The sequence below is a fragment of the Ascaphus truei genome, chromosome 4, assembly GCF_040206685.1.
Source record: "Ascaphus truei isolate aAscTru1 chromosome 4, aAscTru1.hap1, whole genome shotgun sequence".
Lineage (NCBI taxonomy): Eukaryota > Metazoa > Chordata > Amphibia > Anura > Ascaphidae > Ascaphus > Ascaphus truei.
This window is the reverse complement of record NC_134486.1, coordinates 288,657,814-288,681,971: the sequence shown is the minus strand read 5'-3', so window position 1 is coordinate 288,681,971 and position 24,158 is coordinate 288,657,814. Positions and strand designations below refer to the sequence as shown.

The following is a 24,158-nucleotide window of genomic DNA, read 5'->3' as shown; positions in this document are numbered from 1 at the left end:
TATTAGCACCCTCAAAAGATTCAGAGTTTTTTTTCATATATGCCCTTTTGTATTTTTCTTCTCTTTTTGCTCCTAGAAAAACAAGCAGGAAGATAATGACATAGCTACTATGTCATGGTGCCCCCGTACTGCCAGACCCTATAACTACAGGGGTCCCAAAGGGTTTATTGTCAGGATCTACCATAATCTTACTGATTTCAATCATTGAAAGGTTGACACCTACAGTATGTGTACAGTGAAGTTATAGCAACATTAATGTCTCAACAACATCTAAAGTAGCATCAATCAGATTAAATTAAATCACTCTGTCCTGAAGAAAAATTATAAAAAGAGAAAAATATAAAAAAAAAACAGTTTATTAGTATTGTCAGGAAAACATATTTGCAGCTTCTGCACAGATCACTGCACAATGAAAAAACCACGTGTATTTTTCATGGTTTATGAAAGAGAACGTAATCAGAACACAAATAGCCCTGTTTCTTATCATAATGTTGTCCTGAAACAGTTCACGTGCATTTCTTTGTTAAATGTCTCCAATTAGCCGTGTGATACAGATCTGGCAGTGTTGTGAGACCACTTATAAACTGGAGCGGATAGACTCATTACAGTCAGGTTTAAACCGGAAGAGTGACTTAATAATACATATGGCAGGAACACAGTCTGACGGTAAGGGAGTAACGAGGTTCTCAAATAAAGGTTTAAGCCCATTTGGTTACTCCTAATCCGTAATAAGGGTTCAAGAAGAGTCAGCTCTTGAGCCCAAGGTTGTTAAATGCATAAACTGTAATTGTGCAACAATAAAGATTTTATGTGTTTTTGCCTTATCAGGGATGCCAGCGAGAAGGGATTGCTAGGCTATGAGTTTCAAGGTGGGTTTTGCAAAGAAAGTGTTGTCAGAATGTGTCTAGGTAGTCGGGGTTCAGAGTTGCTGGATACCCCAAAAATTTACCCGAGAATCATGCTTGATTCCCGGATACATATAGGCAATATCTCCCCTTGAAAATGCTTCCGTGACTCACCACTAGGGTTCCCTGCTTCAGCATAGCCAGAAAGGTAAATGGGGCATAGGGATGCAGAGTGTCCCAGTAACCATGAGGTGTCTCTAGGTTAAGGGGGATGCCCAGTTAATGCCCCGGTAATCCAGAACCTGCATAGGGGTTCATGGGTTGCTTCAGAACAGACCAGAAAGGTAAAAGGGGCATAGGGATGTGAGGTGTCCCTGAAACAGTCAAGAGGTCCCTAGGTTATATACCCCGGTATAGGGGTTCTGAGGTGCTCCAACCATACATACAGTATAAGGTTATTAGGGGATTCCTATAATCCATACTAAGTCTATGCAATAGTGTGTGGGGAATATGGCTAGTAAAAAATAAAGTGCAGCTTTTTATTCTATTTCCCATACCAGAAAGACTTAGGTTTTTAAAGTGTATATTTTATTAACAAAGTGTGTTAAGTGTACATGACTGCTTTCTGCAAAGTAAATGAGCTGGGACTTTCAGAACCAATGTTCTGACAGGCCACTGGGGCTACCAACTTGGTGCCAGTGTCTGAACAGGAAATCAGAGATGAAAGCTACAGAGGATGTCTGAGGTGTCAAGACCATTTGGGCAGGAGGGAAGAGCAAGTACTCACGTCCTGGGATGAATGGAAGGTCTCTGAATTTCCATTTGCCCCACCAGACTTGGAGGAGCCCGAGCGTGTGGTTTCTGAATAGCAAGTGGCTGAGGTGGCAACGTTGCAATTGTCCTTGGCAGATTCATCACCGTCACTTGCTCGGCTTCACAAGATCAGCATCGCTCTGATTGGCTGGTTAGTAAACTCCCACACCCGGATTGGCGGCAGGGTTTTGTGAATGAAACCCATAAGTTTTATAAACCCCTGAGCCAATCAGATTTGTAGATTCTAAGCACCAAGTAAATTCAAGTCCTCTGGAGAGAGGGGAGCGGTGGTGTCTGGAATTGCAGGCTGATTTCAGTTCCAGGACATATCAGGCTAGGTCCCTGTCAGGATGAGCTTTGGATTTAGAAGCCCCTGCACCTAGGAAAGTCTAGTTATCACCCCCAGACCCCCAGTAAGTGTTTCTTTTCTTATGTAGTTTGTGTAACATTGTGTCTGCCTTTTCCTGTGAATAAATTTACAATTTATTTCATTTATCTGCTTTGCTCAATGTATGATCCTGGTAAAAAGGTGTAAATGCCTGGTCTCCTGTGACACACATTTCCTTTGATTTGTAGGATATGTATCTAGAACACAGTAATAATGCCACTTTACCCATTTAGATCCCCTCACTGGTACTTTAGGGGTTAAATTAATGGACTGTGTTATGGATTGAGGTATGACATTGAGTTCCAGACAAGGCAACACATCTCCATTATATATAAAATATGAAAAAAATTACAACATTGATCTTATGTAAGTTCTTTTTTTTAAAGTGTAAAATATGAAATATATCCCCTATCTCCGCTCCTGTTTGCCCTTTCCATATAACCCTTGGCAGCTACAATTAGAGACGGAAAAAAACATTAAAGGAATCGAAATAGGAGAGATGAACTACAAAATGTCGGGCTGCGTGATGACGTCAGTGGACAGGAATAGCAAGGTGGATGACACGCAGCGTGTGGAAGGGCCGGATGTGTTCCATGGAGCAAAGGAATAAGGATGAAAGGGTCGTACCGGATGCCCCTATGACACATGATGACGACAGGATGCGTGATGATGCTGGACGACGAGGGAGACACACATGATGTTGTGGGATACAAACCGCAGCTGAATCGGCACATATTAATTCAATCTTGGATAATTAACAGAGGGCATGGTGGGAAGGTGGGGGTTATAAAAATTACTGCACAAGACTTTGACATTATGTCATTAGATCTCAATTGAAAAAGACCTACGGGTCGAAATGTCGTGTATTGGCTCAAAATAAATGAGAATAATTAAAAATCCATATGTGTTGCTTTTCTCACTCACTTCCCCAGCGGGGACATCAGCTTAACAGCGACATGCTCACAGTGTGGGGCAACAATAAAGAAGTTGCTGTTATAAAATATACTTCTACCTGGGCGTGCAGTCTGTCTGGGGGAAGAGAAGAGAGTTCTTCCAGAGGAGTTGCTTCCAGAACTCCTGGAGCCTGCGGTAGATGGAGGCGCTGACACCAATGTGAGAAAGAACCAGCTATCACTCCTAAAGCCTGTTCTGTCTTCCCCAACACCACCGGCGGAGCCTCAGAGCTTCTGTAACCCAGCAGGTACCAGCACTACACATCTGGTAGCAGGGCAAATCTCCCAGAGGGTTGGGGAAACACCGTTACATATATATGTAGCCCCCTTTCCCCGTGTGTAAGGGAACCACGCATGCCGAGTACCTGTCTGGCGTACAGGAGGCCTGATCCTCCGCCGCTGGGAGCTTGGGGTGGTCACGTTCGTTGGTATACAGCGTCTCCACCTGAGAGAGATCCTAACGCAGTAGGATAAGCCCCTCACAGGAACCCACCAGTAATGAATAAGGATACATACAAAGTATGGCTAACTTATATTTACAGGCATATAGCTGATAAACACGACAATATACAAGGCCACACAAGCCCGTACTCACACAGTACCCCCACTGTATGACCACCACCTTGTGCACACCCCAGCGAGGTTTCCCCAAAGTTATAAGGGTGCCCTGGGCAGCCTATCCACCGTGTCCACAAGACAGACCCACCCCAAAGTGTGTGGGAGTAGCGCTACCCCAGTGTATGGCCCTGGGTGCACTTGCAGATACCTTCCTGGTCTTAGGCCAGATCAGGCCAACTTGGCTGATGGATCCGCCAAACCGCAACGTGGTCCCATGCCGCGGTCTACTGGATCCTTCCTCGTGCTTGATCTCAGGCGTTCACCTCTGGAGGGAGCTCCTGCTTGAGTGTCTCCCTTTTAAGTGTCACTTAGGAATGCACAGACCACAGGCCGCGCACACCGCGTTGCGTCCGTCACCGATGTGCTAATGAACTGGATGCTACTGGGGAAAGAGTCCCTACACTGGCGACACACTTTATTCGAGCTCGGCTAGTCCCACGAATTCGGGTATATTGAGGTTTGTGACTGTTTTCTGCCCGAGTGCATTGCGTTATTTTCCAGTCAGGGATTGAAGCATTTTATTCCCGCTGGCTGCAATACTGCACAGTATATATATATATATATATATATATATATATATATATATATATATATATATATATATATATATATATATATATATATATATATATATATATATATATATATATATATATATATATATATATATATATATATATATATATATATACTGCATTACAATTCATGAATTTATGCCATCTGCTAGACACGCGAAGCATTGCAGCCTATTAAATCCTAATCATTATCATTTAACAGATCAGCCGCCCGTCAGCCAGGCATGAACCCAGGCTGGGAAGGCAAACACAACGGGGCTTGTCAGAGGTGAGGAGCGGCGCATTCCAGGTATCTGCCAGGTACAAACTGGGTATTTGCTCGAATAAAGTGTGTCGGTGCAGTATCTATGGGCTTTCCCTGCAGCACCCACAAGCTGAGGTGAGTCGGGGCCTTGCTGTGACCTGGGGGTTTCTGGCCTAGTCTGGGAGCCACCTGCACCCAGACACTATCTTACCCCTTGCTGTCCCTGCTCTGACTGGCGTGGCTATAAGAGCGCGTCAAATGTATCTATCTGGTGCCTCCAAGAATCTTGCAACCCTATTGGCTACTGCGCATCACCTGTTAGCAGCCCCAGAGGCTGCTGGGACGTAGTCCCTTGCAGAGCCTGCCTAAATGCCGCCGCAACTAATGGGGCCCTGCGCATGCGCATATTCTCTATCTCGCATGCGCAAGTATTTGCAAGATGGCGGTGCCCTGTCTCGACTTCCGCTGCGAAATGCCGGCAACCCAGTCGTCCTACTGACCACCCGCAGCCCCTTATGGACCCGCATGCCATTCCCTGCTTCCCGGCGGGTCCACCCGCAACTTCGGCTTCACCCGTGCGCCTCCCGTAGCCGCCCCCCCCTCACGAGGACCAGGAGGTAAGAGGGGGACCTGGCTACATCTATATATATAAAAGTATATGCATATATAATATATATGTATTTGTTCTGTTCTGTTGGTTTGTGCGTGTATATTTGATCTGTCCTGTTGGTGTGTGTGTATTTCTGTATTCTCTGCCCCTTGCGACTCTCTTCCCCCTGTGACTCTGCTGAGCATTTCTTTGGCGAAAGGGATCAGTGGTCTTCCTGGTGTAGGGTTGAATACTCCAACCTGCACAGTAAGAAGAAGAAAAGCCACCATTATATTCTATCCCACATGCATGTCTTCAGTTAATTGCACTGCTCGGAAGTGGGAACACTACTACCACTATGTAAATGATAGTGAAACCATGATACTGTACGTTTATATTTCCTCACAAAAACACTGCAAAGAATGTGTTGCAATATAAAGCAATAATACTGAATAGTACCATCAAGGTTTCTTGAGAATTTTAAGAAATATTATCAAATACCCTTTGATTTTAAAGGCCTGCTTATGCAACCTTTATATTACCAGGGAAAACAGATTAGGTTGCATAATTGACTGTGGTCCTGCTGAAACCAGTTCAATACTGTAAGTACAATGCACTGTGCTGTCACTAAAAAAAGTTGTTAACAAATTAACAGTAATGATACCAAGGATCAAAAGCCTATGATGAACATATAAAGTGCAAATTACAGGTTGCTTCTATAGATAAGCTGTGCTGCATGATATGCACATGATACAGTACTGTCTGACTTCTGTGATATATGCACTGCCAGCAAGCATATTAATGCTCTTATATTAGGGATAAAAGTTTAAAACCATTATGACGTGTAGATCAGTATAACAATATAGTGATTTGATAAACAAGATTGCCACCCAATTATGAACAAACGTAGTATCCAGAACATTTATTTATGAAGCAACATTAAAAAACATATATATATATATATATATATATATATATATATATATACATACAATACACAATTTGTTATATATATATATATATATATATATATATATATATATATATATATATATATATATATATATATATAACAAATTGTGTATTGTATGTATATATATATATATATATATATATATATATATATATATATATATATACATACAATACACAATTTGTTATATATATATATATATATATATATATATGTATGTATGTATGTATGTATATATATATATATATATATATATATATATATATATATATATATATGAAAGAAAAAAGGCGCAATCCTGTATAGCAATAAAAAATAGCAATAAAAAACAGGAAAATGTAATAATTAAGCAAGGAAGGCTAGGTGACTGAACAGATTAAACAAACACAATGATGCCAATAGACACAATAAACACAATATATGACAATAAAAAACAAGAGTACTCTTGAAAATAAAAAAGAAGGGAAATGTGACCAAAAAATGTCCAGTAGCACAAATGTGGGAGGCAGTGAGATGTGAGAAGAATTGTCACTCTATAGGTAGCAAATGACTGGAGCAACAAATGGGGAGAAGTAATTGACCCGTCAGATGATAGATTGCGGATGCAAACGTGGAAAAATCAGGCTGATATTGACCTTTATAGATGGAGATGGGGGGTAAGCAAATAGCATAGGCAAGGGATTAAGGAATGGTCTCACCAAAGGATGTAACCGTGATGACCACAGGGGTCTCCGTGTCCCTCCGTCAGCCCACCAACGAAATCACGCTGGAGATGAACATGTGATGCTGATCCGGGTAACACTGGAGACGCTGTTCCACTTCCACTTCCTGGATTACCCCCTCACACAAGACAGCTGTATTCATTCAAGTTGCGAATCTGAGGAGTGAGAGCAACTATTTTAGTTATATTGACGGAACTAAGTGGAAGGCTGCATTTGTCTGTCTGTCTGGCTGAGTCTGAGTCTGACATCAAGCAGAGACAAGAGTGAATATTCAACTTGAACGAATACAGCTATACAGCTGTATACAGACTCCAGGAACTGAAGGTGATCTCCTACGGTAGAACTTATTACCTCTCCCCCCAGTAAGGTCACGCACCAGGCAGGAGGTATATTGCAAAACAGGAATGGGTTTATTACTACACTCTGCAGTAACAGTTACACAACAGTTTTCTGCCGGATACAGCCTGTCAGGTCAGCTATCACTTAATATGGTCCCTGGACCGTCACTACAGGCCAAGGGCACACGCAGCTGTTCTAGCTCTTCCCCACCTCCCTAACGGAGGCAGAGGTATGGTCCACATTCACTCTCCCCCAAGGGGAAGAGGAATAGAGTAGGCCCTATATGAAGCCTCTCCAATGTGTGACCTGCCTTTCTCAAGTGGGGGAAGGCACTACTAACTTTAGGGCGGTCCTGCCCTTAAGTACAGCAAGGAGGCGGGCACCCCATTGTGCCAGCTACAACAGGATGTACCACCCCCTGCTGTCACTCAAGTGCAGTACCATAGGAAGGGGGGAAACCCCTACCAATTTCTAACTGTCCTTCCAAAATGTCCACTCAAAGTGGTTCATACAGGAAGTCGGGGAGAAGGAGAGGCCACGTCGCAAAACATTAGTTTGTTCTTCTGTGAGGATAATATTTGAGAGGTTAATAATTGACAATTCACTCTCAGAGTCTTTCATTTTTGTACTCACTTTGTTTTCTGAGTTACTGTACGATTATCCTCCCTCTTAGTTCTCTTTGATCCCCTCCTTGTCCTCCTTCTGGAGTTGCAGTCCTGGCTCCTGTATTTAAAAAAATGCAGTTTGTTAGTTGGTTGTGCAGTTGACGGAATGCTTTCAACGTCTGATAACTCCAAATCCGAAGCAGACACTCCAGATGAAAGGGAAACTGAGTTGGTATGAGGTTTTGATTTTTTATTTCTTTTATTTTTGGCAGCTCGCCTCCCTTTGTGCCACTTATAAACAGAATTGGTCCAATAATCTTCTTGATCACGGTCAAATTTGCATTTCTTAAAGGTGATTAAGTCCGTCTCATATTTGTCAAGATCACTCTCAATCCTTTTAAATTGGAGTGCTTCGGTCTCAGTAAACTCCTTTTCAATTAATTCAGTTTGGGCTGTAACCTCCCGTACACGAGCCTGATCGTGTTCTATAAGGATTTTGAGTAGCGCGAAGGAGCAGGTGCTCAGCATTGATATGATTTGATTACTTGGTTTTTGCCACTCCTTTTTCATCTCAGCCCTTTTCACTGCAGCACATAACCTCCCCTTGTTTGATACACTCAAGGGTACACACTTTTTCAATTTGGGACGTTTTGTCCATCTTTGAATTTATTATTAGAGGATGATTGTCAAGCTTTACGCACAGGGGATCTATGCCTGCTTTTAATTATTCTTTGCTTTCTTTTAGACTCTTTGTTCTTTGACAGTTCATTCAATACAATGTGTATTTGTATATTGAATTGGTATATTAGAGTGCTATTATTTGGGGTTTTCTTTTTTCTTTTTTCTCATATTACATAATTTGGCCCTTATAGCACCACTGACTTACTATAAAGTATTCATTCAAAGTCAGTATTTAGTTACTTTTATTTATCTTGTGGATACGGGGTCCGCTCTTTATCTTAGCACATACATATATATATATATATATATATATAAAAAAATTATTTGAAGATTATACCATTATATATATATTAACATGGGATATAGCTCACCAGGGAGGGGGGGGGGGTGGGGGGAAGGGGAAGAGGGACAATGGAACAAAAATAGTATAAAACCTTTTATTGTAAAAACTATCTAAAAAATAACAAACAGTATCTCACTCACATGGTGTGAAATAATTTCAAGCAGTTGAGAGTTTGAATTGAGTCTCTCACACTCGTAGAGTAAGCTGTCCGGTCCACTGCACTGCTGCTAGCCTGGTTTACTTCCGCGTCACGTGCTCCGGCTCCAATTCTCGCGAGACTTCGACCTCCAATGACGGCATATGCCCCTGAGGAAGCCCTAGAGGAGAAATGCGTAGGGCAGACCCTGCAGTCATTGCAGGCATTGCAAACCGAGCAGAGTGAGATGCTCTGCAGAACGGAGTGGAGATAGCGCTGTGACGTCATTGGAGGTCGAAGTCTCGCGAGAATTGGAGCCGGAGCACGTGACGCGGAAGTAAACTAGGCTAGCAGCAGTGCAGTGGACCGGACAGCTTACTCTACGAGTGTGAGAGACTCAATTCAAACTCTCAACTGCTTGAAATTATTTCACACCATGTGAGTGAGATACTGTTTGTTATTTTTTAGATAGTTTTTACAATAAAAGGTTTTATACTATTTTTGTTCCATTGTCCCTCTTCCCCTCCCCCTCCCCCCCGGTGAGCTATATCCCATGTTAAGGAGACACGCAGCTGCAGATGAAAAGGTGACCCCTGAAGCAAGCAGCACACGTGGAGAGTCTGAGATCCATGCAAACAGCAAAGAAATCCCAGCAGCAGTGTTCCTGAATCCCAGTGGTGGATTAAAGGCTTATATTTGGCTGATTAAGTGTAAGTGTATATCCTACCACCTTAACTCTGAAAGTTACAGACATACTGCCCTATGATATTTTTCTCTTTGTTTCTTTCCTGGCTTATTTGCGCTCTCTCTCTCTCTCTATCTCTATCTCTATCTCTATCTCTATCTCTATCTCTATCTCTATCTCTATCTCTATCTCTATCTCTATCTCTATCTCTATCTCTCTCGTCATTTCCCAGAATTCCTTGCTGCAGTGGAAGCACTGTATGCTGGGTGATAATGGTGAAAGACAGGGTTGCAGACCTGTCTAAGACATGTGAATGTGCTCACAAGTGATATTGTTTATTGGCTACACACACTGACTGACACACATACACACACTGACTGACACACACACTGACTGACGCGCGCGCACACCCCCCCCACACACACACACTGACGCGCGCGCACACACTGACTGACACACACACTGACTGACGCGCACACACACACACACAGTGACTGACGCACGCACACACACTGACTGCCGCACACACACACTGACTGAGGCGCGCACGCACACACTGACTGAGGCACGCACACACTGTGTGTGTGTGAGTCAGTCAGTGTGTGTGTTTGTGTTTCTGCGTCAGACTCACTGACGCGTGCACGCACACACACAGTGACTGACTGACGCACACACAATGACTGACGCACACACACTGCATGAAGCTGTAAAGGGGGACAAACAGAGCTGTAAAGGAGGGAGGGGGGGGACTGGATTGATGTGAATGGGGGACAAACAGAGAGAGGGGAGAGGAGAGACAGAGGAGCGGGAACATTACATCCCATTACTTCAGGGGGGGATGAAGGGCAGGGGTAGGGGTTGAAGGGCAGGGGTAGGGGGGGTGGGGAAGGGCAGGGGTAGAGCATGAAAGTGAGGCACAAATTGTTGGCAGGAGTAAAATATACACACACACACACACACACACATCCGAGGAGGCTGCTTGGCCCCCCCAGCAGGCGGGGAGTTAAGGTAGCGCCGGGGAGTTAAGGGAGCGCCAGGGAGTTAAGGTAGCGCCGGGGAGTTAAGGTAGCGCCGGGGAGTTAAGGTAGCGCCGGGGAGTTAAGGTAGCGCCGGGGAGTTAAGGTAGCGCCGGGGAGTTAAGGTAGCGCCGGGGAGTTAAGGTAGCGGCGGGGAGTTAAGGTAGCGGCGGGGAGTTAAGGTAGCGCCGGGGAGTTAAGGTAGCGCCGGGGAGGTAAGGGAGCGTTGGCGGATGGGGTAGGAGGGCCGTGCTGCGCTTACCCTCCGTGTTTCCGGGAGCCGGTTGAGAGTGAGGGGGGAGGAACCTGCAGTTGGCGGCAGGGGCAGGAGGGCCGCGCTTCCCCTCAGTCCGGGAGCCAGTGCAGGGCGGCGCACGTGATGGGGGGGGGGGGACACAGAGGGGTGTGTGTGTGTGTGTCCTTTGGCCCGTCACTCCGCCTCAGGCCAATGAGAGGTGTGCGGGGGTGGGCGGCGCAAGGGAGCAATCTCATTGGCCTGGCCCAAGGTCCAATGGGATTGCCGCGAGGGACACAGGGAGGGACACAGGGAGACACATACAGACATAGCCACATAGGACGCTTTCAGAAATATATAGTAGATACAGTGCTCGACAAACAAACTCGGCCACTCGCCAGCTGCGATCGGAAATTGGCTCGTGGCCAGTAACATTTCCCCTGCTCTGTAAAAAAAAAAAAATCCCCTGCTCGGAAAAAAAAAATAATTCCTCTAGCTGATTGGCTGTGACATGGGATGGAGCTGCCAGGACTTCAAACTGCCCTTCCTTCTCTGCACGGGTGAGGGAGAGGGAGAGGGGGTGTGTGTCTGCGTGCGTCTGCTCCTCCTCTATACTGAATATCCTCCTGTATAATTGTGTCAGCTCCTACACTGATCCGGTCATGGAGGATTTTGGACAGATGTTGGAGGTGGGTGGAATGAAATGCAATTTAAATACACTGTTTCTCCTTCCCCCCCCCCTGCTCCCACTGCCCGCGCGGGCTGGAAGGTAATGGCACTGGTGTTTTTCCGTACCCCCCCCCCCTCTCCCGCTGCCCGCGCGGGTCGGGAGGTAGTAGTGCGTGTGTTTCTCCTCCCCGCTCCTGCTGCCAATGCGGGTCGGGAGATACTGTAGTTGCGGGGGTGTTTCTCCCCCCTTCCTGTGTGTGTTCCCCCCCCTGTGTTTGTGTGTGTGAGAACGTGTATATGCAGGACACCAGAGGTACCCCCCCAGTTTGTCACCCCACCCACCCAGTCAGTCAGCCCCCCACCACCCAGTCAGTCACCCCCCCCACCACCCAGTCAGTCACCCCCCCCACTCAGTCACCCATCCCCCCCACCCAATCACCCAGTCACCCATCCCACCAGTCACCCAGTCACCCATCCCACCAGTCACCCAGTCATTAATCCCACCCAGTCACCCAGTCATTAATCCCACCCAGTCAGTAATGCCACCCAGCCCCCCAGTCAGTCACCCCCCCCACCCAGTCACCCATCCTTCCCCACCCAATCACCCATCCTCCCCCACGCAGTCACCCATCCTCCCCCACCCAATCACCATCACACCCAGTAACCAATCCCACCAGTCACCCAGTCAGTAATCCCACCCAGTCACCCAGTCACTAATCCCACCCAGTCACCCAGTCACTAATCCCACCCAGTCACCCAGTCACTAATCCCACCCAGTCACCAATCCCACCCAGTCAGTAACCCAGTCAGTAACCCAGTCAGTAACCCAGTCAGTAACCTAGTCAGTAACTCCACCCAGTCAGTAATCCCACCCCCACCCAGTCACCCATCCCACTCCCCACCCAGTCACCCATCCCACTCCCCACCCAGTCACCTATCCTACCCCCACCCAGTCACCCATCCCACCCCCCACCCAGTCACCCAGTCAGTAATCCCAACCCTCACCCCTCACCCCCCACCCAGTCATCCTGTCATCCAGTCACCCAGTCAGTAATCCCCCCACCCAGTCACCCAGTCAGTAATCCCACCCAGTCAGTAATCCCACTCAGTCACCCAGTCAGTAATCCCACCCCACACCCAGTCACCCAGTCAGTAATCCCACCCCCCACCCCGTCACCCAGTCAGTAATCCCACCCCCCACCCAGTCACCCAGTCACCCAGTCACCCAGTCAGTAATCCCACCCCCCACCCAGTCACCCAGTCAGTAATCCCACCCCCACCCAGTCAGTAATCCCACCCAGTCACCAAGTCAGTAATCCCACCTCCCACCCAGTCACCCAGTCAGTAATCCCACCCTCACCAATCACCCACTCAGTAATACCACCCCCACCCAGTCACCAATTCCACACCCACCCAGTCATCCAGTCATCCAGTCACCCAGTCAGTAATCCCACCCCCCACCCAGTCACCCATTCAGTAATCCCACCCAGTCACCCAGTCAGTAATCCCACCCAGTTAGTAATACCACCCAGTCACCCAGTCAGTAATCCCACCCCACACCCAATCACCCAGTCACCCAGTCAGTAATCCCACCCCCCACCCAGTCACCCAGTCACCCAGTCAGTAATCCCACCCCCTACCCAGTCACCCAGTCAGTAATCCCACCCCCACCCAGTCACCCAGTCAGTAATCCGCCCCAGTCACCCAGTCAGTAATCCCACCTCCCACCCAGTCACCCAGTCAGTAATCCCAACCCCCACCCAGTCACACAGTCAGTAATCCCACTCCCACCCAGTCAGTAATCCCACCCCCACCCAGTCACCCAGTCAGTAATCCCACCCCCACCCAGTCACCCAGTCAGTAATCCCACCCCCACCCAGTCACCCACTCAGTAATACCACCCCCACCCAGTCACTCAGTCAGTAATCCCACCCCACCCAGTCAGTAATCCCACCCAGTCACCCAGTCAGTAATCCCACCCAGTCACCCAGTCAGTAATCCCACCCAGTCACCCAGTCAGTAATCCCACCCAGTCACCCAGTCAGTAATCCCACCCAGTCAGTAATCCCACCCAGTCACACAGTCAGTAATCCCACCCAGTCACACAGTCAGTAATACCACCCAGTCACACAGTCAGTAATCCCACCCAGTCACCCAGTCAGTAATACCACCCAGTCACCCAATCAGTAATCCCACACAGTCAGTAATACCACCCAGTCACCCAGTCAGTAATCCCACCCAGTCACCCAGTCAGTAATCCCACCCAGTCAGTAATCCCACCCAGTCACACAGTCAGTAATCCCACCCAGTCACACAGTCAGTAATACCACCCAGTCACACAGTCAGTAATCCCACCCAGTCACCCAGTCAGTAATACCACCCAGTCACCCAATCAGTAATCCCACACAGTCAGTAATACCACCCAGTCACACAGTCAGTAATACCACCCAGTCACACAGTCAGTAATCCCACCCAGTCACCCAGTCAGTAATACCACCCAGTCACCCAATCAGTAATCCCACACAGTCAGTAATACCACCCAGTCACCAAGTCAGTAATACCACCCAGTCACCCAATCAGTAATCCCACACAGTCAGTAATACCACCCAGTCACACAGTCAGTAATCCCACCCAGTCACACAGTCAGTAATACCAGCCAGTCACACAGTCAGTAATCCCACCCCGCAGTCAGTCACCCCCACGTCAGTCAATCACCCCCTCTCTCCCTCTCTGTCTCTCCCCCTCTCTGTCTCTCTCCCTCTCTGTCTCTCTCCCTCTCTGTCTCTCCCCCTCTCTGTCTCTCCCCCTCTCTGTCTCTCCCCCTCTCTGTCTCTCTCCCTCTCTGTCTCTCTCCCTCTCTGTCTCTCCCCCTCTCTGTCTCTCCCCCTCTCTGTCTCTCTCCCTCTCTGTCTCTCTCCCTCTCTGTCTCACTCCCTCTCTGTCTCACTCCCTCTCTGTCTCACTCCCTCTCTGTCTCACTCCCTCTCTGTCTCTCTCCCTCTCTGTCTCTCTGTTTCTCTGTCTCTCTCCCTCTCTGTCTCTCTCCCTCTCTGTCTCTCTGTCTCTCTCCCTCTCTGCCTGTGTCTCTCTCCCTCTCTGCCTGTGTCCCATCGGGCGGCCCCCATGGCCCATCTGAAAAGCTCTTGTCCTATGGATTTGGTGTGCATGGATTTCTTGTGTACATGGATGTACTAGTGATTACAGACCACTATACAAGATATGCCCAAGCGTTCCCCACCAAAGATCAACGGGCAGTGACAGTGGCAAGAGTATTGTGGGAGAAATACTTCATTCGTTATGGATTACCGCACCGACTCCAATCTAATCAAGGTTTGGATTTCGAGAGTACTCTCATTAGAGAACTGCTGAAGTTGTTAAATATAGCCAAGTCATGGACTACCCCGTACCACCCAGAAGGGGATGCTATGCCCGAACGGTTCAACTGAACGCTACTTGACATGCTGGGGACATTAAAAGGCTCTCAGAAGACTGAGTGGAGCAAACATGTGGAGACGTTGGTGCATGCCTATAACTGTACTCAACACGAGTCTACAGGGTACACTCCGTACTTCTTGATGTTTGGGAGAGAAGCTCGGCTACCCGTGGATGTGCGACTGCGGATATCTACCGATGGGGTATCCAACAGGATGCATTTCCGTTATGTACAAAGGTTGCAAGACAGCCTGCAGCAGGCCTATAAATTGGCTGAAAAGGCGGCGGCGCAATTAAATGCGGGTAACAAAAGACGCTATGATCGCAAGGTGCGACATAAAGAGATCCGGCCGGGGGATGCTGTTCTCCTTCGTAACTTGGGCATTCCCGGAAAGCACAAGGTAGCTGATCGGTGGAGAGATGGGGTGTATGAGTTGGAATCACAGATGCCTGGGCTCCCGGCATACCGCATCAGGGACTCCGAAGGCCGGGTAAAGTTATGGCATCGGAATCATCTGCTCCCCATACCTCAAGTAGGGGACAATGAATTGTAAGTGCCCACTGTTTCAATTGATGGAAAAGCTGAAAGTACAGAGGATGACCCAGAGACTGTAATAAATGCCACCTCTGAGAATCCTATGGAGGCATCTCCTGAAGGAGCTATGGGTAAAGAGCCCCTTGGTCCAACGACAGATACGCTGACTCCCGTGAGCCAGCCACTAGACCCACAGAGCCCCTGCTTTGTGCCCTAAGAAGACTTTGTAGTCCTATCAAGCCCCTCAAGGGCAGAATTAGAAATGCCAAACGAGACTTACTACTCTCCCGAGGAGGTAGCTGAAGAGCAACTTCGCCGAAGCCAAAGAACTGGTCAACCTCCAATGAGGGTGGCTTATGATAGATTCGGGGCACCCCATTATGAGGCTCAGCAGTGGGCTCGCAGCAGAGTGCATTCTGTTGCTGTAATGTTCAATGAAATGTGCAATTTGATCTAGAAGAAATAAGTAAGATACGTTTATATTGTATCATTTTTATTATATAACGTTCTGTGTATAGTTATGTAAGTTGACCAAGCGGGGACGTTGGATTCTGTAAGGGGGAGAATGTAGGGATGTGTTAGGAACCTCATATGTGTGTTCGGTGGGAGTGTGGCAGGTTCCGCGACGGCCCATTTGTACAGGGCGCCGCCATGTTGTTGCGGAACCTTGCAGAGGGCACTGAGAGAGTGGAAAGGTCGCGCATGCGCAATGGAAGCGCGCGAACGACGGGCCTGTAAAGGAAAGGCTCCGTTGAGGAACTACAACTCCCATGAGCTCTAGAGTGGTCATCTGATGTGAGGAGCCAATCAGAAGGCTAGGATTACGGGAGGAGGAAAGAGAAGCGTGGGGGAGAGACCACGCAGGGCAGAGGGGATCCGGAAAGTAAAGGAGGAGGGTGTGTGCGTGCAGGGGGTCCGTGACCTGCCTGCATAGGCTAGCTTTACCCCACAGGCCCTTAGGAAAACCCCTGAGTCACAGTAGGCTGCTGTGCTGCAGGGACGCCCATAGTGGTAGCGATCAGTCACCTTACTGTGTAGACAGTTAGGGACAAGTGTGCGGAGCAAGGTGGTGGTGAGCTGTTTGGGACCAGACAGCTACACAGTGGATATCAAAGGCAAGCAGAGGATTCGTCTGATCCTTTTCAAAGTGTTACCGGTCACCGCCGTGACCGGAAGGTATTTACATCAAGTGCACCAACACCAGTCAACAGGCGCTGATCCCGCCTTAGGCGTAACTCTTTGGGGACACTAGTGAGTGGCCAAAGGCCTAATACATGGAGCAATTATTTTTATTAGCGCAAAAACACGGTATGTGGGGCACGCGGTGACGGGACAGAGACATACTCATTAAGACCGTGGCCGAGCCACTCACGTTATAAGGACACTACCAGTTAGCCGAGTTAAGGATAAGCGTTATAGTATAAGTGTTATGTTATGTGTTTACTGCTATGATAGAGTGCTAAGGTTATTGTGCATTATAGTAAAGTTGGTTGCATCATATATGTGTGTGTATATGTTTCTTGCGCAGGGGAATCTCACATCACGGGGATCCTGGGTAAGTGGAGGTGCTGCGCTAATAAGTGTTACCCCAGGCTCCCAGCTAGCGGAGGCTCAGATCTCCTGGAGCCGCAGGTGCGTGCAGGTTCCCGTAGTCTCTTTAGAGTGTCAGAAAAAGGGCTACATATATATGTATAGATATCTTTTAAATAAAATGTTCTTTAAGGTTAACATTTTGGCCAAAGAGTTGTAAGCCCCTGAGCCACTACACGGCAGACCACATCTCAAGGGTCCCTAACACTGATATAAATTCTTAATAACCTGTGCATTACCAGGAAGAATGATTTATAATAAATCTGTCAAAATTAGTTGCATAGTTCTAAGTCTGATTAAAGCTTTTATTAAACTTTACATTACCAGGAAAAGCACTCTGTATTAGATTTGTCACAATCATACTGCAAGCAAGCAAGTTCCCCTGAGAGTGGGAGATGCTATGGAGTGAGCTTTTAGTTTTCTACGGCCAGTAGTCTACAGCACTGTAGAGGACCGAAACGTTGGTCCTGTTTGTGCTGCTGTCTACTTTGAATACAGTTTTTTTCATCTACCACTGAGTGCTGTCCTTTGTTTACTCTTGTTGAGTTGACTACTGTTAAATATATATATATGACCGAAATCACAATTTTTTACAGAAACTGCTATTCACTAAGCAGTGATAAGCATATCGTACTATAAAAACTTGCAGTATTTTGGCGCCTGCTAAAGGCTGGTGCTAAAGGTATTGCAAGATGCCTAAAAGCAATTTATTTTAGTTTTACTATGCCAGCCCTGATAGTGCCAGCTCTGATAGTGCCAGCCCTGATAGTGCCAGCCCTGATAAGACCAGCCCTGAAAGTGCCAACATAGGCGACGTGTATATAGCTCGTTCAACTAAGACAATAGCCTGCTATGATAGGCTTATCCATTTGAACTCTGAACCTATTGAAGGACACGATCTAGCTACCTAGCAACCAGCTGCTATAAGTCCTTAGTGAGGGCAGGATTCACCAGCAACCCTTTGAGAAAGTCACAGCACGTGACAAAACGTGTCAGGGAACGGAACTGCGTCATCACGCAAGCGCATGACGGGCCGTATCGAGCGCTTATACACATTGCGGCCAGCAGAGATTGGAGATTTTCCTAAAACTCAAAGACTGCATCATTGATTTTAAGGAGTCTTTCTACTCATGCACCAGAGAACATCTACCAGCAGCTTCAAGTGAGAGTTGGACTGCAAGGTCTGGAGGCTGAGTGACCAGAGTTGGCGGTGATATATTTCACACACTGCTTGATTTTAACCTACCCTTGTGAGTGGATTTTCTAACCCCCTCCCCTTTCCCAATAAATGTACTGTATTTTGCTATGGGGCATGCGCTCTCTCTCTTTTTTCTTTTCTAATAGGTATCATCTGGATGTGGTTCATCCTATTTGAGAGCTGCCGGAGATCCCCTCATACCAGGACTATTTTTTCCTATTTATGGATTTTCACTCAAGGACTGGTTTTTATATCAATTTTTCTGTTTGCTTGTATTTTATGTTATCACATGTTTTTGGAGTGTTGTGTTAAATTGTTTTTCACGAAATAGGAGCACATAATATATGTTATATATATATTTATTTTAAATTGTAGTATACACATCTATCATTTTTTGTGATTTTGCCTATTTAGAAATATTCATTTAAATTATCATTAATAATATATATTTTTACACTATTTCAACACTTCTTATTTGGCGCTACTTCACTCCCTTTTCTTTTTCTTTTATTTATATATATTATATATATATATATATATATATATATATATATATATATATATATATACACACACACATATACATATATATACACACACACACACACACACACACACACACACACACACACACACACACACACACACACACACATATATATACATAGATATATATATACACACATATACACACACACACATGTACCACACCCCTAATAACAATGTGCCCACAGTATGCACATAGCACTAAAGCACTAAGCCATACAACGTCCTGAAATGCTTGTTCTGTGGTACCGGAACCTGTCGTATTCTGAAGCCTTGTTCATCTCTCTGTCTCTTCCTGTCTCCATTGTCTTTGAGATGGTGGTGGATTTGCGGGAGAAGGAGCAGGTTCCACAAGCGGGGAATCATTTCTCACACCAGGGGTGGATTGTTATCCCACCTGAGCCTGATATGCTGTGGTGAAGGAGAAGTGGGTGACCAACACCTCCTTTGTCAGGGGGGTGGATGCTCTTCTAAGATAACCGTCTGGAGAGACGTGATGTAGAGGGTTGCTGATGAAGCCTCTCCCAACAGTCATGGTGCTTGTTCCACAAATGCTGCAGAAGACCACACGTTCTCCACACCTACCCCTATGCACTGCTGCATAACAAATCACACACTGGACCCCTTCAGAGGAACTCTATGAGCCATGGCAGGGCACAATTAATTGTGTCCACACCATGCACGTGGCTCCTCTGGGTAGGTGACTGAATCCCTTTGATGCCTGCGAGCAGGGCCGCCAACAGGGGGGGACAGAAGGAACAGGTGTGCTGATCCCGGAGGCTGCTGGGGGGCTGGCCAGCAGTGCAAGTTGGACCCGACCTCTGTCCAGGCCCAGCTGCTGGTCACGGCCAAGCCCCGGATCTCCATCAGTTGCCTTCAGGCCTCTCTCCCACTGTGTCCAGAGCTTCCACCTCTGGCACGTGACGGCCCATTCTGACGTCAGTGCGCCAGAAGTAAGTTGGGCTACTTCCTGTGCGTGCTGACATCGGACTCATGTGGGAAAGAGTGAGGTAGGTTAGGACTGCAGGCAGCTGATGGAGAGCTGGGACCCGGCCATGACCAACAGCCGGGCCTGGCCAGAGGTCAGGCCCAACTTGCATTGCCGGCCGAGCCCCCCGCAGAAACCACCAGGCATGACCATCCACAAGGTAAGTCCTTTTTTTAAATATATTTATATATTGGGGGGCATGGGGGTTCTTTAAATATGTATTGGGGGGGTGGGGGTCTTCTAATATGCATTTGTGGGAGTGAGGGTCTTTTAATATGTATTGGGAGAGTGGCAGTCTTAATATGTATTGGGGGAGTGGGGGTCTTTTAAGATGTATTGGGAGGATTGGGGTCTTTTAAGATGTATTGGGGGAGTGGGGGTCTTTTTATATGTATTAGGGGAGTGGGGGTCTTTTAATATGTAGTTTTTTTTATATGTATTGTTTTTTTATATATATATGTATTAGTTTCTTATGTGCATTGGGGCTTCTCTATATGTATTGGGGGCTTTTTATGTGTATTGGAGCTTTTTTCATATGTATTGGGAGCCTTTTCATATTTATTGGGGGATTTTTTATATGTATTGGGGGCTTTTTTTATATGCATTAGCAGTGCTCGACAAAAATGTTTCTCCCTGGCCCCCCCCTGGTCTCCCCTGGACCCCCTGGACTTCCATGTCCCACCCCCTGGTCTCCCATACCCCCATTGTCTCCCATGCCCCCCCCTTGTCTCCAGTCCGTCATTTTTCGGATATGCTGCAGGTTATCCTTTTCCTCTCCAGGTAGATAAGAACCTTCTTTCTATTTTGGGCTTTAAACAGTCACCAATGAAGAAACCACGGGGAGAGACAGATTCAGAACAGAGATCTGGAGTAGGAGAGTGGTGTAGATGCGAGCGGGAGTTGGAACCAGGAATTATGAGTATTCAGGGTGCAAGCTGGAGTCAGAACCAGGTCTCAGGATAGCCAACAACTGAAACAGGAACCTGGAACAGCAACAGCACTGTAGCACAGTAGTTAGGAGCCACATAGCCTTAAACTAACATAGCAAGTGAGTTTTGAAGCAAGGTTTGTTGGGCTCAGGTGCTTTTATAGGCAGTAGAAAAGTCAAGTGATTTCACAGCAGATGTCCATCACATGGCTCACATGGACCAACGCAAACCTTACAGATGAGCCCTTACACCAGGCCTGCACAACTTGTCAAGTGAGAAGGGCCGAACTGCTCCAAGGAATACAGATTCGGGCCGCATGGGTAAAATCATCATCATCATCATCTCTCCCCCAGAACCTCATCATCATCCACATATCTCCAGTACCCCTCAATCTCTCCCAGCACACCCCTCATCATCCTCATATCTGCTCCAGCAACCCTCATCCTGATATATATCTCCCAAGCACCCCTCATCAACATTCTCATCACCTTCATCCTCATATCTCCCCCAGCACTCCTCATCATCTTCATATATCTCCCCCTGCACCCCTCATCATCAACATTTGTGACTCCCCATCTCTCACACCACCATCTCTCCCCCTCACCCATACACACACACACACACACACACACAATACTCACCCTCCACATCACACACAATACTCACCCTCCACATCACACACTACTCACCCTCCACATCACACACATTTCACCCCCCCTTGCATCTCACATCCCCCCTGCACCTCACCCCCTGCACCTCACATCACCCCCCCTGCACATCACCCCCCCTCTGCACATCACCCCCCCTGCTCATCACCCCCCCTGCACGTCACCCCCCCTGCACCTAACATATCCCCCTGCACCTCCACACCTCCCCTCACCCCCCTGCACTGCCACTCACCCCCCTGCACCTCAGATCATGGTGGAGAGCAGGCAGGACTGCGCGCGCTCGCAAGCAGCAGGCACCGGAAGTGCCGCACTGCTAGAGCGTGCAGTCTTGAGAGCGGGCTGGGCTCGGCTCGGGGGGGAGAGCGGGCTCAGCTCGGGGGGAGAGCGGGCTCGACTCGGGGGAGGGAGAGCGGACTCGGGGGAGGGAGGAGGGGGAAAGCCGCCGCCGCGGGCCGCATGCGTGCTGCGCAGGCCTGCCTTACACCCTACATTCTTTAGATATGCTAAAGCTTCGCAACAGTGCTAGATTCCTTTAAAAAAAATATACAGGAACTCACAGCATATTCAAGGTATTGTGGGTTGCAACTTTTAACGACAATGCATTGACGTACAGCTATTGTATACCACAAGCATTGTTTGTAGCTGCAGTGCATTTTGGCGCTTCTTTAAATGCAGTCCCCCACAAGAATGAAGAACCAAGTTATTTGTCTGGAACTTGTCAGGCTTCATTAAAAAAAAATTAAGTCAGCACAATTCAGACAGTTTTTGGGCCCTGTGTGAATTTTTTTTTGGCGTCCCCACCCCCTCATTGGAATGCTCCCCCTTTTTTTCATGCTCGTAATAACCTTATTAAATAGATCAGATATATACACATTCCCAGCCGACTCTGTATATTATACAGCACATCATGTGTGGTTAATATGGGAATCCTTAGGGGACTCTCTTATCACTTAAAACATAGCTTTATTGGGTACTTTATAGATCACTAGCATTTATAACTGTAATTTTCCTTCATAATTACAGGAGACCACACTTGTTTATTTTCACATATATATTTTGTGTTATATTTTGTATTTCTAAATGTCTGAAATGTTTTGTTTTGGTATCGTTCATCTTGTTTTATTTATACTCTCTCTCCCCCTTCAGCCCATCTCCTCCTGCTCTTCATTATTAGCCCCCTCCTCTTCATCATCCTCACCACCACCCCTTCATCTTCATCAGCACCACCCTCCTTCATCATCTTCACCATAACCACCCTTCATCATTTTCCCCACCACTCCCCCCCCCCAAAGTTAAAATGTACCTTACCTGCTGCCTGGTACCAGAAGTTATCACTTTCGATGATCCAGGTCACTGAGGTTGAACCACCGGGGTAGACTTCGCCCCTGCCATCCTCTGCCACAGACGCTGCCGTCCTCCTCTCCTCTACAGACTGCAGTGCACCCATGCTTCCTCCTCCTCTGCTTAGCTGAATGCTGCCCGCCACTAGCTGCGCCACAGCCATCAACTACCGCCCCCAAAAGGCAGGGCCGTCTTTAGAGTAGATCAATAGGCTATTAGGCAGGGTCCTTCAGTGCGTTCCCAATTGCATAGCACCTTGACCAACTCCGCCTATCGATCTACCCTAAAGCAGGCCCTGAGTTTTTGCTCACCTACCCTAATCCCTAATTTTTCACTCATAAAATTAGTTTACAAGAGCATTTTTTTAGCGTGATCATTATGTAGCCCTGTTTCCCCCACCCCTAAGTGAGATCAGGGGGGTGGCTGTAAATAGCTACTGGTGCTGCCCTTTACCTGTTGGCTCGCAGGAGCCTAAGCCTCCGCCGCTGGGAGCCTGGGGTGAATTACTCTTACCACTTACTATATGGTGCAGCGCCTCCACCTGTGAGGGATCCCAGCAGAGTGGAAGCAGCCCCTCACAGGACACTCTTACAATGAATACATACACATTAGTAAAAATAGAAAGGGCTTTACTGGTAGCATAACTAGGTGTAACACATCACATAACACTCTATATGGATCACTAATAATATAACTATCCATTCAGACCTCGCCCGGCCATATCCCCACCTTGTGCCCAATACTGTGTATCTCACACACAGTCCACAAGAGTCCCACAATACCCCAAGGGTGTGACTGATGTTAAAGTTGGTGCACTTGATGACTGTACCTGCCCGGGGCTCCTGCACCCGGGTACAGCAGAACGACAGAAGAAGACCCGTCTGTGTCCAGCGCCGAAGTCTCCGCGATGGTGTCCTCCTTCCAACAGAATGATCTCACCACACAGATAGTCCCTTTATCTGTAGTGAGACGGTCTGGTCCTAGACCTCACTTGCCAGGCCACGTCGCACACAGCTGTGTCCCTGACTATACTGGCCTGCTAAGAGGATCCGTTCCCTATCTAGGGCATGTCCCTGTAGCAGCCACAATATATCAATGACTGGGGCCTATCTGGGGCCTAGGGGGTCTCTGGCCTAGTGCAGGGGCCACTTGCTCCCTGCACCTACACACCCTCCCCTATCTGTGTCCCAGCTCCTACAGACTCACTGATTCAGCGCTCAACAATATATCCCTTTCCTCAAGGGAAGCCGTAAGCCCTATTGGCTCCCTGGCATCAGGTGACCTACCTGCCCCTAAGCACTCTGGGGGCTGTAGTCCTCCATGGCCCTCTTTAACATTAGGGCCGCATGCGTGATCTGCACTGCGCCTGCCCAAGTGTGTAATGGCCGCCGTTAGCCCTACCTGCACATGCGCAACCTCCAAGAGCCTCTGCACTAACTGTAATGGCCGCTGCAACTCCAACCACCTCCTGCGCATGCGCGAATCTCGCACCAACCACAACA

At 47.5% G+C, this 24,158-nt stretch overlaps 2 long non-coding RNA genes across 3 annotated transcripts in view; one reads left to right on the top strand and one right to left on the bottom strand.

Moving 5' to 3' along the window:
- Positions 1-4,315: 4,315 nt before the first annotated feature.
- Positions 4,316-24,158, bottom strand: part of LOC142492090 (uncharacterized) — a 92,114-nt gene continuing 72,271 nt past the window's right edge. For both annotated transcript variants that reach the window (XR_012800730.1, XR_012800731.1), the window contains 3 exons: positions 7,693-7,782; positions 6,697-6,875; positions 4,316-5,285 (listed from right to left, as the gene is read on the bottom strand). This is a non-coding gene — a long non-coding RNA (uncharacterized LOC142492090). The remainder of the gene's footprint in view (positions 5,286-6,696; positions 6,876-7,692; positions 7,783-24,158) is intronic.
- LOC142492091 (uncharacterized) overlaps positions 4,786-24,158 on the top strand; it is a 30,299-nt gene continuing 10,926 nt past the window's right edge. The window contains exon 1 of the long non-coding RNA XR_012800732.1: positions 4,786-5,053. This is a non-coding gene — a long non-coding RNA (uncharacterized LOC142492091). The remainder of the gene's footprint in view (positions 5,054-24,158) is intronic.